Source organism: Mauremys reevesii, linkage group 9 (assembly GCF_016161935.1).
Source record: "Mauremys reevesii isolate NIE-2019 linkage group 9, ASM1616193v1, whole genome shotgun sequence".
Taxonomy (NCBI): domain Eukaryota; kingdom Metazoa; phylum Chordata; order Testudines; family Geoemydidae; genus Mauremys; species Mauremys reevesii.
The window spans coordinates 95,005,900-95,024,812 of record NC_052631.1 but is presented as its reverse complement, the minus strand read 5'-3'; the positions used below and the strand labels follow the sequence as shown (position 1 = coordinate 95,024,812).

Here is an 18,913-nt window from a genome sequence, read left to right as displayed (position 1 = left end):
GAGAGAGACAAAGGCAGCAATCTTCTCTTCCTATATTTCCAGTGCTCCGTCCCGCTTCCTGTAATATCCTCTCAGCTTCTCTTGGAAGGGGTACAAGAAATGTTTCAATTGTAGAAACTCCTTTAGCAGCTTCCATCTGAAGATAAAGGCCAGCAATGCTGTTATTCATATAAGATAGCCAATACCAGTACGTTCTCAGGCCCACTGGGCACCAGATTATGGTATCACAACAGCTTCTGTGCTTAGAGTTTTGCAATTGCCAAACTAAGGCAATAGGGGCACATGCAACTACTTTCCCGATAATTTACTTACCCCAACCACTATATAACCGTCTCTAGCCAACCCAGGAAAGAGAAGAAGGCCAATTCCCAAAATAGGTAGAAGGTGAGGGGAATGTCTGGACATCTTTTCTGACCACCACCAGAAGATAGCGAAAGATGAATGGAGGGTACTGGCCTACCAAAGGGGGAACCAAAAAGTAGGCACAGGATAGGAAGTGCAATATTTTGGGCTCTCCAGACAAGTCCTCCTTCAAGCCACACAGGTGCAGCAGAAGTGTAAGTTAAAGTTGTTTAATTTGCAAGGATAGTGGAATTACCCACGACCCATGGGAATCTTTTTTTCATTTCAGAAATAAGGTCTATACAAAGAAATTAAAAATAAATCAAACATGACCAGCTCATTAAAGTGTATATTCTGAAAGAGGCTTAAATACCCATATGGGCACAAACTCATTCAGTATATTAATGAAATCTTTTCCTTCACTATTTTAGCTTAATTGATTGTACATTTTTAACAGTGCACAGTGAGAGTCAGGTTCTACCTCTACAAACAGGAGTAATGGATGACACATTCAAATGATTAAAATCACCATGAGCATCCACTGTTTGCTGTTGCTAGTGTAGCAACTGAGTCGCTTTGAATCCCATGAAGCATTGCTAGAGTATGATATTAATATTATTGCTACTAATGCAAAGAGGGGAAAATGTCTTTCTTCCAGTCTTAATCCAGTTGTATTGTCTCAGATTTTTAATCAGTCGCCCTGAATCCAGGATGCCTGGCACAATATATGCAGCACAGTTTGGAATCCATGATTAAAAGAAAGCAGTGTAGATTCAATATGGTACAATAGTAAGGCAGGTGGGATAGTGCCCTTAAGGACAGAAGCAAAAGACTTCAAAACACTCGTGCTGGTTGATTCAGTTCTTATAACTGTGAGCTGCTTTGCTGAAACACTCTTTGAGTTTAAAAGGCCATGTCTGATAAAGCCAGCAGAGTGAAAAAAGGAAATATTGGTAGATAAATTGTAGTCTGGAAAATATCTCATTTGTATAGATTGGGCACTTGCAGCATATAGCCACAAAGAGAGGCTTGCCACCCCAGTGTTAATTCTCAAGAGTCCATGATACTAATGATGAATGAGAATAACATGCATGATCTAAATGTGTCAAAATGAGAAGTACTTTTATTCACATAAAAATATCAGAGTGGGTGAAATTCACCCCATGCAGCCAGCTTGCACTGTCCACTAAAGACCTAAAACTGGGGTTTGAGAGGGACTTACACGTCACACAGGCCTTTTTGGGCCTCTGCACAGAGGTGAATTTCACACTAGAGTTTGCTGCGGCCCAAACTGCAATTTGTACATTGTGCTATCTTGCAGTCAGGTGGGACTTTAAATCTACTGCACTCTTAAAGGTGGTTGGCTAATGAAAAAATGCACTCGGATACAGAATGAATTAGATGAATTTTAAATAGCTGAGAAATTAGTTGAACTATTTGCCTTATAATATTTAGCTCGAGTATTCATATTCTGGGAACGATACCCACTCATCTAATTTTCCTAACAAGGCCTTTGTACTTTCTGTCATGTTGTCCTTTTGCATGGAAGGAACTCCCTGTAAAATCCAAAAGGCCACTACGTTGTTCTCCAACACTGAGTACTTTGTGAAAGTCCCATCCTATAGGGATTGCATCTTTTCTCGTGTCTGGGGAATTCCATTGAATTCTTGCCCTACTGCCCTAGAGAATGCTGCTAAATCTGGAAGCCTCTGCCCTGCCTTAGGAGGGTTTCCCTATTCCAGCTGCACCCTAATAAAGACAAGGAGGAGCAAGAGCAATGAAAGAACGCCTACCCTATTGGAATAGTCACATGGCAATGCTTGAAGACAGTAGGGCAGAAATGACCACCCAGCCTCATGATCCTCACAAGAGTGGACATCTGGTCACCAGCCTGTCCTTGGACACCCAAAGAAAATGGGAAAGGTACCTTTAGGTAGAAGACTGTGCAACCAACTTCACCTAGATTTGTGAACTCTGAACTTGGACTTGTGTTCACATCTGCACTCACACTCAGACCCAACCTAATCTAATGTGGATTCTGGGCTCTACCTGAGCAGTTTGGTTTTACAGTTCTCACGAGATACAGGGCAGCCATGTTTCAGTTTGTTCATTTGAGAATACTGAGGTTTTTTTCTTAAAAAGCCCGATTTCCTAGCAGTAAGCATATGACCAATGTGCGTGGGCCATATCGGTATATCTTCAAAAGTGAGAAGCATGGCTCACCAAGAGCAGTCTGGGGTACAACAAAAAAACTGGGCTTAAGAAGCCTAAATTTAAATACAATTGATGAATGAACTGGATTGTGCAGCACAGATTCGATGGAAGGGGGAGGGAATCTCTTTAAAAAGACACAGCCCTGCCTTTACGTTTTGGCTAATACACAGCTATCATGTGTAAAAGCATGACATCTGCTGTGGCCCAATACCCTTCATGTATTCTCATGAGACTTGTAATTGCAGACTTGCAGTATTCTATGCTAAAGTACCTCTATCAACAAATTGATGGCATATCTAAATTTTATGAATGGGATAAAAAAATCTCAATTACCTAGGGCCTCTTTCCCCACTTGTATCTCATTTTAAGTTTTATTCTGGGTGAGTCTTAACAAGTCCATAGACCATGTGCTGGCTTTCTGCAGAGGGGTGAATTTCATTGTTAATTATTATAATTCAGTGATACTTTGGGATTTCCATGTGTAATTAACCAGTGCAATGGAGCAACAAAGAGTCCTGTGGCACCTTATAGACTAACAGACGTATTGGAGCATGAGCTTTCGTGGGTGAATACCCACTTTGTCAGATGCATCTGATGAAGTGGGTATTCACCCACGAAAGCTTATGCTCCAATATGTCTGTTAGTCTATAAGGTGCCACAGGACTCTTTGTCACTTTTTACAGATCCAGACTAACACGGCTACCCCTCTGATACAGTGCAATGGAAGCATTATTATGACATTGTCTTTTGGGTTACCTATCATAGTATCATAATTTAATACTGCCAGTGCAATAAGAATGTCTTATCAATTGCATTCTGCTGCATTCTTATCATTCTCATCATTTTAACAAAAATCAATTTGCTAATGGATTGCAAAATTCGCCAGTCTATTTTAGAAGTTGTGAATGCAATGTAAAATTAACTCCTGTACTTACATAAAAATTAACATTGAAAATATTATTGCCACTGTTGTTCAGAACTAGCTAATATGAGTCAGAGAATTGATTGACAGAAGTAGCTGAAAGTTTGAGGCTAGGACACATGCTATCCATTCCAAGTTTGAAATGTACAGCACATTTGAGTCCAACTTGAAGCTCCCTAGGGGACAGAGCAGAAATGCTCATTAGCATGATCTCTCCATCTCCGAAAAGCCTTCTGTTGCAGGCACCCATGGTTTTGAATATCAATAATGTCCAGATGTGCTATTGATTGAATTGCCCAGCTGGTGCAGGAACCAGCTCTGCAGTCATTTCCGGAATTACCTGCAATGGAACTCCATGAACCATTTGCGCTGGAAAGAGCACGAAACATCTGTTTGTGCAGAAGAGGGGCCATGAATGGAAGAGCAGCAGTCTAGACATATTTGTGTGTTGCTCTGCTACTTTTATATGTGTACTGGAGCCCATGGCTGCATGTTGTTTATATTTGTCACTTTTTCCTTGCACTGAGAAATTACTGTATTCGGCGATTTTAGAAGGAATTCAATAAAGCATCTAGGAGAGTAGAATCAGCACAATTTCAACTCCCCTAGGAGATCAATGCTTGGCTGGCATCTACAGGATTTAAATACTGCAAATCTTGATCTTTGCTAAAAGATAACAATTTGTGGCCTGGCACATGGCAGGCGTGATTCCCGTTTGATCCATTGTCCTCAGCTGAGAGAAGAATGGATGTGAATTCTGATGAGCTGCAGGAGATGAGTTCAGTGTGGCTAAATAATTATATAGCTTCGCTGGGCAGGATGAAATGTTTGCAGTCCTAAGTAATGACACAGACAGACCGTTAGGAGAGAGCAAGTTATCTTGATAACAAGGTTAGATTAAAAGCCTGAAACTATGTAAGTATGAGGAGAGTATTTGTCTTTTCTAACCCATAGGCTGGCTGGTTTGGGCCAATAATTTTTTGAAGATGCGATCTCTAAAGTCCTATAACTTGTGAAGCTGCATTAGAGTTAGATCCTCACTCGGAATTTTACTCAAATGCACAAATCTCCAGTTGCATAACACTTCTACACAAACCTACCATAACATCAAACAAGCTAGGGTTTGCAAGTATCAGGACAAGTTTTCTCACAGATTACACTTCAGGGCTCCTAAAATGGGAGCAGAGTTTTGTTCAATCAGGCAGAAACTTAAAGGGCAAAGGCCTAATCTAGTTATAAATCATTTATCCAATGTTGATAGTTCTTCAGTAATCTAGGACAACAATATATTGTGTGATTTTTTCATCTAAATAAGCTTGTCAAGCAAAAAGTAAAATGGAATTTGATAGTGGCTATACCTGTAGGAGGTTGTGGAAAATAGTTTAATTCAATTTACTGTACAGCTAAATTATAATGAAATGTGGGAAAATTGAATTTGCCAATTTTGATTACATTCAGTTTAATTATAATTGAGTTAGCGCTAATGCTTGTATATCTCGTGCAGAAGTCTGACAACGAAAGGGTTTCTTAAAATAGACTGTGGCTTCTCACTTTAGTTTTTTATGTAATAAGGTCTCCATATGCTATACTTTTGAATGTTGATAGTGAGATTATTTTACTTAATGGTGTCTGTGTTTAAGTATTCTCTTACATATAGCACATGGAACAGGGTCTGGTCATTTTAGATTGTTTTCCTTCGTCATATTTGACAGCAGAAGCTGGTCAGGAAATTGGACGATAAAGGTGCCCCTGAGATATAATTACCCTTTTAAATTTCTCTACTTGTTAAAGAAAAAGGATGATTGGCTCAGCAAATCTGCTTCCCTGTGGAACAGTTGGAAAGGCGATAAGAAAACCACACCAAGAGACACTGGAAATGTGCAGCTTTAATATCTTGCTCTTAACCTAACTGGTCTATTAAAAATGGTAGGGCCCAGATTCTCCCCTGTGCAGAAGTAACTTTATATCACAAATCACCTCTTGAAGCCTGTGTAGGCATACAAATGAGGATTGCCTCATCCTGATACCACAGGGCCTCCGTAGTGGTTCCTATGCCACCCCTTTTCCATGCTGCCAAAGTAAGGAGAGGAGATGTGCACTACACTTCTCCCCTATCCATCTACCAAGATACATATCTCATCCATATGACCACAGTATCTTCAGTCCCCGACAGGCATTCATGAACCAGCTCCTCTGGTGAGACGTATTCTTAATGCTCTCTCTCAGATAAGGAACTGATTCATAAAGAGATCAAACAATTTGCCCCAAATGACAGTCAGTCAGTGATAGAGCTGGGAACAAAACCCACGTCATCTGAATTCTATGCCAATGCCTTACTCACAAGGCTAGCACTCCCTACTGGTCAGAGCAACTCCTTGGAACCAGCAGCAGCTGGTATAACATAAGATAACCTCCAAGCTACTCTATCAGATAACACAGGACTGGCCCAACACACCTGGAAGAGGGGGCATAGAAAGGTGAAAGAAGTCATCTTTGTCCCCATCCTCTCCTGAGATGCGCTATGTGCTCCTTGGCCATAGGAGAGGGTCTGCGTTTTTTCCCTAAAATAGAACTTTGGGAGCTTAAGAAAAACTGCAATTGCAAAGTCAACAAGAGCTTCGTGAGGCTCGCAAATCCCTCACAAACACTCCTTCAGTTCTCTGCTAATTTTCATTGCATTATCGTGAGTTCCAGTTACACCTCTTTCCACTGCGCAAAGTGACAGGATTTATGGAAGAAATAACTCCTCTCCCTGCTGCAAATTCACATTGTTCAGCTGCTTAATATTTGCAGGGTAGTTTCAGTGTAAACCTTTATTGGTTTCTTGCACTGTCATGGTTGCTGATTTTTAGAGTAGGACTAATTAAATGATAGTAGAGGAGGAACGTATAATATGTCCCTCAGCCAGGATGCTGTTAAAGACTAGTTACGATGGTTTGCAATGAATATGCAACCCTTGATGTTTGGAGTGTGCACAAATAACTCAGTCCAATGTGCAAGGATGGCAGCACTTTGTGTTTGTCTCTTTTAAGTGATGGATGTGGTGGTGCCACAACTCCCTGGCTGCTTTCATGATGCTAGGCACGAGAGGCTATGTGGCTTAATGGACAGAGTGCAGATCTGGAACTCAGGAGATGTGAGTTTTAGTCCCAGCTCTGCTACTGACTTGCTGTATGACCATGGGCAAATCACTTGACCCCTCCGTGCCTCAAATAAGGTGGTGATAACAATACTGACCTCCTTTGTAAAGTGCTTTGAGACTACTGATGAAAAGAATTAGGCTGTATTGTTGTTACACAAAGGAGAGAATAGATTAAACCACCAGCTCTGCAAGCACAATGCTAATTTTCCTTCTAAACCCCACATTCCAACATCCAAACACAGGACTAGAGGGCTGAAACATCCCTCAGGGTGTATTGTTTGTTTGGGTTTGCAAATATATATATTTTTAAAGGATAAATAGGAGCAAGTGGTACAACATGCACAGGAATACTCATAAGGAAAAAATATATAGTGTCACATCTCACTCATCTAGGAAACCTCATGCCCCTTCCCCACCCCCAGCCCCAGCCCCAGATTAGAAATTTCTACATATACTCACGAGGCCACATTTATTAAATTGCAGTCTTCTGAGGGAAGGAGGTGGAAGCAGTTGCTATTAACTCATTCAGTGCCAGCTCAGAAGGGGTCTGTGGCACTCTTTGAGCGAAATGGCTAGCAAATCCTAGAGTTACCTACTTCTCATCAGGTAATCTCTTGTTTGGGACCAGATAGTCCCATGGAAAAGAAGTTAAATACAAATATGATGATGTCCTCTATAGTGATGACAAACTAATTACTTGCCTCTCCTAGGGATGATCCAGTAAGAATGAAATCAAGCTTTTCCTGGACCTGTCAGTTTCAGAATCCCATCTCAGGCTTATCTTCGGTTGGAATATACCCCAACTACAGTCCTTGAAAAACTAAAGATTTGAGGTCTGATTCGCCACGGCTTTGCACATTGTGTGATCACTTAAGGTACATTGTATTACACTGGAGCTGGGAGTATTGCCCTGAAATGGAGGCATGTGTGTACCCCAGATTTTGATCACGCTAATTGCAACCATATCGTGTGCATTCAGCCAGCATGAATTAATAAAATAGAACGCCACCTAATTGCGGGTTAATTCAAACAAGCAGGGCTTCCAGAAGTAAGGTCAAATGCTAGCTGTAGGCTTGCAGGTTTTGCTAATCAGACTAGGAGGAGAGACTAAATAAATTGAGGCTGAAAGAAAATAAGTGGACGGAGACCTTGAGTTTTGGTGCCTTTTGGTATTGACGCTTATTATGGCTAAGATTTTTAGGAATGTTTTGTTGCTAAGTAGTTGATTGAAGTTAGGAGAAGTGATGACTCAGTAGGAGTCACTATGAGCTGTGTGTTTTGTAAAAATTAGTTATCAAAAGACTAGATAATAGAGTGTACTTTGGAGCAGTTCCCTGAAGCTATCCTGAGAGACTTTTTTCCTGACACCTCATTCCCCGGCGGGGAAGTGACCGGCCATCACTGACCTGCTGCTAATTACTCAACACCATCTCAGATTTTAGGTAATTATGTGTTCTAAATCTATTGCTTATGTCTGTGTGTGCTTAAGTCTAATAAATAGATAATTGTTATTTAATAAACAGTTTTAGATAAGAACAAACTGGCTTGTATCGATTTTTCATCAGCCGGAAGTGCTGTGTTCACACCGATTTATTCCTGACACCACCTGGGTGAAACAGTTACCACTGCTTTGGATTCTGAAAACCTTGGGTAACAGGAGAGCCAAGCTCAGGTGGTTAGTCTGAGTCTCTGGCAGTATCACAAGATCCACACTGCTATTTTTGGAGCACTAGCTTGAGCCAAGCTAGCATGAGTCTGTCTACCCAGGCTGAGAGGCACACTCCCAGCTACAGTGGAGACATGCAAAGTTGGTCTAAATACTACCTCCCTGCCTGATCTGGTAGACTTTTTTATACCCACATATAGCTACATAATGTGTAAAACAGTCAAAAATCAGCCTCATGGAGTCCCTCTAACTTGAAACTGACAGACTGTGCAAATAATGGCCATTTCTTAGCCTCCTCATTCAGCCAGAATGTTGGGGATCTCTGAATGGTGCGGACGTCTGGGGTAGTGTCAGAGAGAAAAACAGGGATCTAAGGCTGAGGAGCTCAGTATGGGAGCTGAGCGACCCATTTCCCCTCAGACCTCACAACCCACCAGTGGAGATTGACATGAGAAAGTGAGCTCAGAGTCAGTTTATATTGAGAAGAGACGGAAAAACTATTCTGTCTTCACTGCTCCTCAGCCAGCTGAACAGCCTGAAGTTCATTCCTTCTTTCATGGAAACCTGGGGCCTCACAACTCCATCAGGCAACCTGCACAAACCATCTCTCGTTAGAGCACTTCAGCAATGTCTTCTCTTCAGGTGCTTCCTTCATTAGAGGAAGAAGGGAAATAATGTTTCTCACATTAGCTCCTTCTTCCCCTTCGTTCTTTCCTACTTCTCTCTCTGTCTCCTCTCATTCACTGAATGTAACTAAAAGGGGAAACAGAAGTGTGATGGGCTAGACGGATAGGCAGAAGTACAGATGTGAAAATGGATGTGCTTTTTCTTGTAAAATCTAGTTAGATGAAGTTTCTTTTTCTAACCTAACTTTCCATCTCCCACTGCATTAAGTGAGTCATGATTTAGAGCAGTTCGTACAGTTCACATGTCTACATAGAACATTAAAATTAAGAGGTTGTTATATGGGTTTACTGCCAGTTTGAGAAACCATTCCCTGGCTCCCCATTTGTTCAGCATATTCCCCTCACACTGAGCGCCTTTCAAACCTGGTGTAACTCATAGCTTTCAGTGAAGTTACACCGGAGATGGATTTGATCCATTGTGTGAGTCACACAAGCTGCATTTAAACATTAAAAAATACATTAGAAACATCACAGAACTGCTTTTATTATGGCATTAAATATTTAGTTTTTAGGTTTGTCTGTGAGTGGGGAAATACTTCTTGGGTCTCCTGGCAAATAGCAGAAAAAAGTAGAATGAAGGATCAACCCAATAAAACACTCAACCCAACAAAATAAGTCAGACACACTGGTCAATCCATGCTAGTGTTATAATCACCCATGGAGATACTGATGTAGTCACAAGTGCTCTGTTCAGCATATCATCTGACCTGTCTTAGAGTTTGTTTTACTCTGTTTTATTAAAAGTTTACAGTGTACTTATTCAGAGGTATAGCTCTGTGGTTTGAGCATTGGCCTGATAAATACAACGTTATGAGCTCAATCATTGAAGAGGCCACTTAGGCATCTGGGGCAAAATCAGTACTTGGTCCTGTTAGTGAAGGCAGGGGGCTGAACTCAATGACCTTTTTGGGGTCCCTTCCAGCTCTATGAGATAGGTATATCTCCATATATTATTATGTTTATTAACATACATCAGAAGGGTTAGAGCCACAATTAGGGGAGTGGTTCCAGAACCTTGACCTGGGGTTGAGTCATGCAGCTTCTTTTAATATGAATTGGGGTTGAACGGTAACAACTCTGTGTCCCTCACTGAAAACTGGCCTCTTGGATTTTCAATGTTCCAAGTAACTTTTTACCTGCAATTATGAAATGTTGAGGATTGTGATTAAACTGATTCCTAGCTGGACATTGTCCTTTTGGAGAACAGTGCTCCTCAGTGGTACGAGTCCTAATGCAGGATCCTTATTGCTGAGCAGAACATTATTCTGCAATTTTCCACTGGCTTCAATTCTCAGGTGCTTAAGAGGTGTCTCCTGGTGCAACTTGGAGCATCCTCAAGGCTGCCTTAGAGCAGCCTTAGCATGCACCATTCCTGTCCCTGGCACACCCCGTGTTCTGGTGGAGGGTGGCTGGGAATGTACAATGTAGTGTAGAGTCAGCCTCTCTAGCTCAAGGCCAGTGAGGATTTCCTGATACCAAGGGGAGTTTTTGCTGTCTCTTTAGTGTTAAGTCCCTTTTCCACCATCAGAGTATGCAAAGAGCAAGCAGGGTGGTCTAAGGTCAGGGCCGTGGAGTAAATGTACTCAGCATATTGGTGGCTGAATCAGACACTCAGTTAAAAACTAGAGTATAGACCCTGCATTTCTCCCCTCAAACAGGGAACTAGCCCTTGCCCAGTGGGTGTTGGAGGTATGGGGTGCCTGGCAGTTCCAGGTAGACCTTTCAGGGAAGGTGTTTCAGGTTCCGTTTACATCGGAGATGGAATTAGAGCCATCGCGTGAACCTGATTCTATCTGCACACCTGATGAGAAAAGGCAGGAGAGATGAGTTATTATCTTCCCTCTTGGTGTGGGAGAAGAAAAGAGAAGATAAATTTTATTTAGGTGTCGTTTAGGATAATGATAAGATCTGCTACAGGGAGACAAATTGTATATACTTCTTCCTTCCCTCCCCTCCCAAAATAAAAAAATGAAACAAAAAACACCTTTCTACCACAACACGGAGACAAAGTTCTGGGGAATTTGGAAGACGGCAGTGTCTTAAAGGATTTGCTGTAAAATAGTGATTTGGTTCATAACTCTTGAATGGGAGTTGCAGAAGTTCAGTATCTAATAAAGCCATGCAATGCCTGCATTCCTCCCTGTACACAGATAAATCCTTCATACTGGCTCAAATACAAATAAAAACAGATGGGGGGGGGGTACATATTACTACATAGGGTGAAATTATGAACAATCTTCTTAGATACATGAGACCGGAGACACTATATTAATAACACTATATAAGCCACATGCATCATATTAATAAAAAGCCTATTGCATTTAAAATTATTTAGATGATCCAAAGGAGCCTGAAGTAGGAACTTACTTTCATTAATGTAACACAGTCAGATCAGAATGTCTGGTAGCTTTATTACATTTTCATTTAAAAAAAAATATTGCTTCTGCTTATCAAAGAGATAAAGGTTGTTCAATGCCTGGGAATATGAATCAGATTTTTTTTTTTTACACATCAGATTTTTTCCAATTTTGTAATAATGAAACACTGCTAAATGATTAGTTGTTTGGCAAGAAAAGCTACTCTTTGGAAGAAATGAAATGTCCTCCAGGAAAGCAAGTTTAATGGATGTAAAGGTGCAACAGGGGGATCTGGAGTTTGAAAGTGCCCCTCCTCTAAAAATTAGGACCATCTTGGGGGCAGATCCTCAGTTTTTGTAAATCAGCATAGCCCTAACGGAGCTATACCAGTTTTCAACAGCTGATGATAGCTTGGATCATGATAGCAAAAGGGACCAACCACAAAATTCAGACCCTAGCCCCAAGTTTCATTTTAATCACAAATTCAGGGACATTCAGGGCCAGGTCCTGAAAGGTATTTAGGCACTGAACTCCCATGGATTTTTCAGTGGTAATTAGGAGCCAATTTTGAGGATGTGGGACTCAGACCCTTTTTATATTTTATGATTGTAGTTTACAAATTAGCCTGTCATGTAAGTTATGTTATTGAATCAGAGAGCTTTAAAATTTGGAGAATCATGTAGGATGTTGACTGCAAGGGTCGACCATTGGGGTATTTGGAATGAGCATGTGCATAAGTCATCAAAATGGAAAGTCCATTCACAAGTATACTCACGGTCCATTGTTCTGATTTTAAAAAGTCCCTCCTGACCTTTGTGTTTAAAAGGACCACTGCCTGCTGAGGGCAAAGTTATGTGCTCTTTGCTTGCACGTTGGCGTTGTTAATAATGCCCTTTCATTCCAGAGCGAAAGGATGTGCAAACATTGGAACATTTCCCCCAGCAAGTGAAATTAAATGCTAAGCATTCGATTTGTGAGTGAAAATCATGGATTAGAAACTCCCATCTCTGAACCTTTCCCTTCCCACCTGGCACATTTTTCTTCTCAGACGGGACACTACAAAAACAACCACCTTTAAATCCTTTCTTGGCGAAGTTAGCATTTCACAATGATGATATATAGAGAAGCATATGAAATATTATACTCTGACATGGCCCTTACAACTGCTCTGAGGTTTGCGTATGGAATTGCTTTGCCAGAACTGAAGTGCCTTGAAATAATATACCATATGCTAGAACTGAGAAGGGAAAGGAGAGAGAGAGAGAGAGGATGAGGGGAAAGATTCTTTTAATAATTACTACTAGTGATGGCACATAAGACTCCTGGTACTGAATTCTAGTCTTCATCTCCTATTCATGTGGTGGCTGCGTGCTAAGCTCAAAAGAGGTGGAAGCACCTGTCCCAAGATATACCTGTCCTTTGGTCTGTACATGAGAACAGTTTGTTCTTTTGCAGCTGGCAGATTGTGACTGTGTCAGAAGGCCTTCAAGGAAGAGGGCAGAGAAAATTAGTGTTCTGTGGAGAATATGGATAACTTAGGAGGACCAAAAATATGATTAATAACAAAGACCTTTATCTGGGGATGGATTGTTATGCTACGGGCTGTAGTCTGCTGCCCCAGGAAGCAGCAGGCACTATATTGTGGCTGTACGTCTACATTGGAGCTGGGGTTGTAATTTCCAGCGTGGGTAGACGTCTATGTGCTAGCTTTTATCAAGCAATGTAACTGCGGCAGCACGATGGGCAAGTGCTAGCCAAGGTCCCAGACAGGATTCCAGTCAGGCAGCTGGCCTGTGTCCCTGCCTGCACCACCGCAGCCATGCTGCTAATTTTAGAGCAGTAACTCCATCAAAGCTAGTACATGTATGTCTGGCCAAACTGGAAGTTACACCTCCAGCAGCGGTGGAAGGGTCACAATTTGGTGCTTTCCATTTGCTCCCAGTGGTGAGTAAGTTGGACCAACCATTTTGGTGGTGTGGATTACTTCCCTGCCCTGTAATGGCTTCATGTCTTGGGCTGATCCATTGGGCGTGTAGAACCGAGGTGCCATCCAATTCCTGCCCACTTCTGCCAGAGACAATGGAGCTAGCCAGCAGGGGCTGCTTTTCCCTCGACCCATGTAGGTTCTGGCCTATGCAGGAGTTATAAGGGGGCTTCTAATTGCCCTGTGCGCATACACAACTGAACCCCTCAGCTTGCACTTGAAACGTCTTATTTAAATCTATTGGCTAAGAAACTGTGATGAATCACATCAAATAAAATAATAATCATTTGTACTAACTGCCTTCTCTGCTGTCTCGTGTGCGCTCGTGTGAGTGTGTGTGTGTCTGTCCCCCAGCTCTGCTCTGCAGCAGCTGACACAGCAGAAGACCCAATGACCCCAGAGTCCAGTAAGAGTAAAAGCCACATCGGCCACGGGCTAGGTTGGCTCGGACACATCGACAGTTCCCTGGTTTCCAGGTTTCTTTTTTCTAGGTTCCAGGGGCAAAGAAAGAGCTCTTGGCCTTGACAGGACTAGTGGCGGGACTGGGACTCTCCCCTCGACTGACCAAGAGACACCTCCCAGGGATGCATTCTTATACACACACGACACACACATCACACATCACACAATTGACTAATTGCTCTACATCGTAGCAACAAACTTTGTTACAACTTACACAAAACACCCCTTCTACCTTGTACATGTTGGTAACAACAAAAACAAACCATCCCATTTTTTTTTTTTTGCCCCCTGTCATTGGGATGGTCGGGCCTGTCCTTTTATCTATGGAATGATGTTTCAGTATAGTGTGTTTCTAGTGCTTGTTTTATGCTAGTGAATGCAGCCATCAGCCTTTTGCCAGCTTCTGTCTGCAGGGCCTACCTCTGGCTCACAGCTTAACTTTGCTTTATGTTAGCAAAGTCTTGACCATTACTTTAGTTCAGGCCTCAGGCCTCATACTGGGCCTTTATCAGGGCCTGCACTTACTACACTAACATAGAGCCTAGGAGCCCCTGTTATGGACCCCTAACCCCTTGTCTTAGGCACTGTACCAAAACAGAACAAAAAGACAGTCATTGTTCCAAAGAGTTGACCCTCTCTTCATCAGTGATTTGAAATAGGCTTTAGGATCTGAAACACCTTTTTGGGAGTGGTTGGGGGTTTTGCAAAGCTTATAAGAGTGGCTAGAAATAACAGCTCAGACTTTCCTGCTACTAGGATCGGTTTTGTCAAAACTGAAGTCAGCTGAAGCTAATTACTTGCTACTTCAAACACAATGGAGTGTTCATTGGAATGTTCCCTGTAATCCTATCGGAAGTGCTGTAGGCCCTGAGTCACAAATGAGCTTCCAATTAATTAAATGCAACTCCCCATATAGCAAGATACTCTTAAAAAACATTCCCTGTTCTTTTTTTTCCTCTTAAGATCAGTTGTTAAAAATCAATAAGAAGCTACTCATTGGAGTTTAATACAAAACATAACGATTGCTGAATATTTCACCTAGGGTGAAATTCACCCTTAATGAATTAATAGTAAAGACTAATGATGTGATAAATTACGGTTTAACACTGGAACTAAATTGAAGACTACAATTTTTGCACATGCATATTTTTATTTAAACATTATAAAATTCTTACTGTAAAATAAAACTGCTAACATTTGTATGGGATTTTTAATAGGTCTGTTCTCCAATGTTATTGCTTGGCAAGGAAGTGTGAAATGCGACAATATCCATTTGGTTTTTTTTGTTTCTTTGCTAATATTAGAAAAGTCCTATTTTCAGAAGTGACTTAGGCACTTCACTACAGCTTATTTCCAGAGGTATTTAGATTCCTAAAGATAAAATCAACACAAAGTAACCACCTAACTTGCTTAAGCACTTTTGAAATTTCCTCTGGGGGCCCTTAGGATCTAACTACCTATATTCTGTACTGTATATGTAGCCTTCAAAACTAGGCTGCAGCACAATCCTGTGAAAATGAGCTGAAGCAGTGTGAGGCTTCCTACAATTCCCATCATTGTAATATCAAAACACTACACAGGTAGATCAGAATTGTAGAGTGAAATCCAAAGTGGACTTTATGGAGACTTGTGCTGTTCAACCATCCCAGCTTCTAGAAAGATTTGTTTGGCATATATAAAAACAGTCATACTGGAAAACCTTTATGGAAAAGGACAAGCTTGCAGCAGAAAAGCATTAATAGGGAATGCTGGACTGAACTAGCCTCAGAAGTGCCTCTAACAACTGAACAGCACTTAAGAATCCTGGGAGGAATGGGGGAATCTATACTTTTGCTAGCTATGAATATGTTTAGCACAGAACTGCCCAGGAATGGTCTCAAGTTGCAGTGGGGGAGGTCTAGTCTGGATATTAGGAAACACTATTTCACTAGGAGGTGGTGAAGCACTGGAATGGGTTACCTAGGGAGGTGGTGGAATCTCCAATCTTAGAGGTTTTTAAGGCCCAACTTGACAAGGCCCTGGCTGGGATGATTTAGTTGGTGTTGGTCCTGCTTGGAGCAGGGGGTTGGACAAGATGACCTCATGAGGTCTCTTCCAACCCCAATCTTCTATGATTCTAAGAGAAGGGGCAGGGAATAGATATGACTTTGTTTCTTGAATCTGAGATACCAATTAAGAGACTGCTGGTGATCTTTTTTTCTGGCTCAGTCTCCCTTTCAGACTGTGTGTATCCCTTTAGGATAATCCTACACACGATTTAGCACATAGGAGGCAAAAACTATTTTTTCATGGTAAAATAGCCACACTGAGAAAATGAAATACTGCATGTGTAAGAAATATGTCCCTCTGGAGAACAAGTTGTCTTTTGACCTATACTTCCATTGTGAGCTCTTTTTGTTCTGTGTTTACACAGTACCTAACCCAATGGGGTCCAGGTCCATGACTAGACTCCTAGGCACTAGGCTAACACTAATTATTAATAACAATAATAATACAAGAAGTGGCTGACCACGTGTTCAGAGGAGTAATGCTACACCACTAAAAGGTCGTCACAGATTGCTCTGCCCAACCTTCACACACGCTCCAGGAGGCGTTGTGCCATGGAGGCACACAATAGCCCCAGCATTGAGTGATGACTGCACACCATGATCTGTCCCAAACTGACTAAGCAACTTGCTTTGCAGTTATCTATGCTTGTCTTTTACTGTTTCAGCTGAAGTTACAATTTGGAACCTATTAAAAGGTTTTCATCTTGGACCTGTTACAGTGTGTGCTTTGGCTTGGAATGCTGGAAAAGATAACAGGACTGCTTTAAAACTTTTAGTTCATCCACCTTTATTTCCACTCAAGACACTCTACCCTGGATCTCAAGTCATAGGAGAAGTTAGATTTTGTTCTGTCAGAAAAGTGGCAGCTTCCCCACCTAAAACAGTTCCTTTGAAACCTTCTCCTGGTAAGAAATGACTCGGATTGAAGTCTCCAACTGGGACATCAAATTGCCTCATCAAATGCTGCTCATGATTGTTCTTTATTATTTTCCTTCCTCTAGACTTTAGAACATAATTCTGACCTCAAATTAAAAATAGCAGCAGCAGAACATATTGCTGAATTGATCCAGATTTTTAATGACTCTCCTTCCCATGCTTTGTGAGTACCTCACAGGCATTCATGCCTGTATCCTCACAGCCTACCTGTGTGGCTGGGAAATCTAATAGCCATTTCAGAGAAGGAGAATGAGGATAAAGAGAGTATAAGTGACTTGTTTATCTACACACACACTGTCACTCTGGGTCATGGGTAGCCAGACCTCGTAGCCTGTGCCCGAGTTCACAGTCACGAGATAGGAGTCAGGAATCAATTGGGTCAGAATACCAGGAGGTCAGAAGCAGGAGACAAACTGGAGATCAGAACTACTAGTTAGGAGCCAGAGTCAGGCCAGGTCCCCACATCATGGGGTTCAGAAGCTGGAGGCAAACGGGAGGTCAGGAACCACTGGGGTCAAGCCAGGTCTGGATGCCAGGAAATCTAGCCAGAGGAGTAGGAATCACAGGCACACAGTCTAGAGCAGGGTGGAATCCAGTTGTTCAGACAGCTTCCTGTTCCTGATGCTGGCTTAACTAGGGCCAGCGAGCGAATCAGCCACTCTGAGACTCTGCCGGTCAGACCTCAGGAGTGGAGCCTCACACTGGGGCCGGGCTTTGAGCGTCCCAGTAAGCTATTGTTAGCAGGCTGCCAGCTTGGAGCATAGCTGCTTCCACAAATTTTGTGGGCCTTGGTTTGCTTTGTTCCAAGTTTCTTGTGTGACGCCATGTAGATGTTGAAATGTACATTCATATGTACAAGCATCTGTGCTGGGTACTCTAGTATGCTTGTGTAATAAGGGAGTCAGTGGAGTAATGCTGTGTAAGTTGGAGAAGACTCAGTATTCCTTCGAGCAACAGTTATCAAGATGTCAACTAGGTCCTTCACTGAACAGGGACATTTCTGTGGATAAACGTTTGATTATATTGTTGCCACAGCAGGTATTAGACAGACACGTAGATCAAAAAGACCATAAATAAAATCCACCATCACTTGGCTCCTAAAATGTCTGTTTTTAAGGTGACTATTACATGGTAGATAGATTGCTCAGTAATGTTTGCGTTCATGTCACTTGCAACATAATGAAGAATAACATCTGGGCCAGAGATGAGGAACTGGTGTTACGTTAATTGTTCATCCCCATGGATTTCCATTAAGTAGGTTCCATTTTAGTGTCTACGTAAATTTCCCACATCTTTTAGATTTTGAACGCTCTGTCTAGAAATTTTAAGACAAAAGGCAAACCATGTTAGAAAAAGATGACAGGCTAAAAGTCAAATTCAGAGCAACATTGATTATTTAAAGGCTAGGAAATAAGAGCTATTTTAAGGCAGGTGATGTTAGTGAAAGTCACTAAAGTAACTTGTAGTGCAGTAGACACTGCTCTTTTATAACATAAAGGCACATCACAGCGGGCACTTTGAGCCTCTCTGTATGTCAGTAAGGGGTGGGTTGTACATAAACAGGGTATGCCCGTGAGACAGTTTGGCCTGTCATGTTTTGGTTGGTCTATCCGTAACCCTTATCATTCTTTTCACATAGCGTCTTGTGTTTAATATGTAGCGTAAAACGACTAATAATATGAGGATTCTGATTATGAAATGGAATCACCGCTGAGCCTTGGGATGCTTCCTAGCAGAGTCCCTTTCTACCTGAAGAAATTGGCTACTGTAACATTTTTATTTTAGTGATGGCTTCATCCACTGTTACATGGGCCTCATCAAACAGATTTATATCTCCAGACAGCAATTGTTGTTTCAAAGAGCCGTTTTGAAACTGAACGATACAGTTCAGATGTTTGACACTTTTTTTCTCTTCTAACATGGGGCAATTATGATGAATCAGAGATTTTTCTGTGCTCCTATTGATCATCATAGTAACCTACACTCACTGTATTTAATAGGAAGCATAAAAAGTTATTTAATTGGCAGTGAGGGAGTTTGGGAAAGTATTGATTTATGAATACTGGGGAAATATTTTAATAGGAATATTTGCTTCTCAGGTTATCATGTGTGCCATTAATTTGATCTCCATCTGTCAAACTGACTGCAGTGAAT

At 41.6% G+C, this 18,913-nt stretch overlaps 1 long non-coding RNA gene across 1 annotated transcript in view; it reads right to left on the bottom strand.

Moving 5' to 3' along the window:
* Positions 1–17,473: 17,473 nt before the first annotated feature.
* The window catches only part of LOC120372446, a 34,262-nt gene continuing 32,822 nt past the window's right edge, over positions 17,474–18,913 (bottom strand). Inside the window, exon 5 of the long non-coding RNA XR_005584972.1 lies at positions 17,474–18,074. This is a non-coding gene — a long non-coding RNA (uncharacterized LOC120372446). The remainder of the gene's footprint in view (positions 18,075–18,913) is intronic.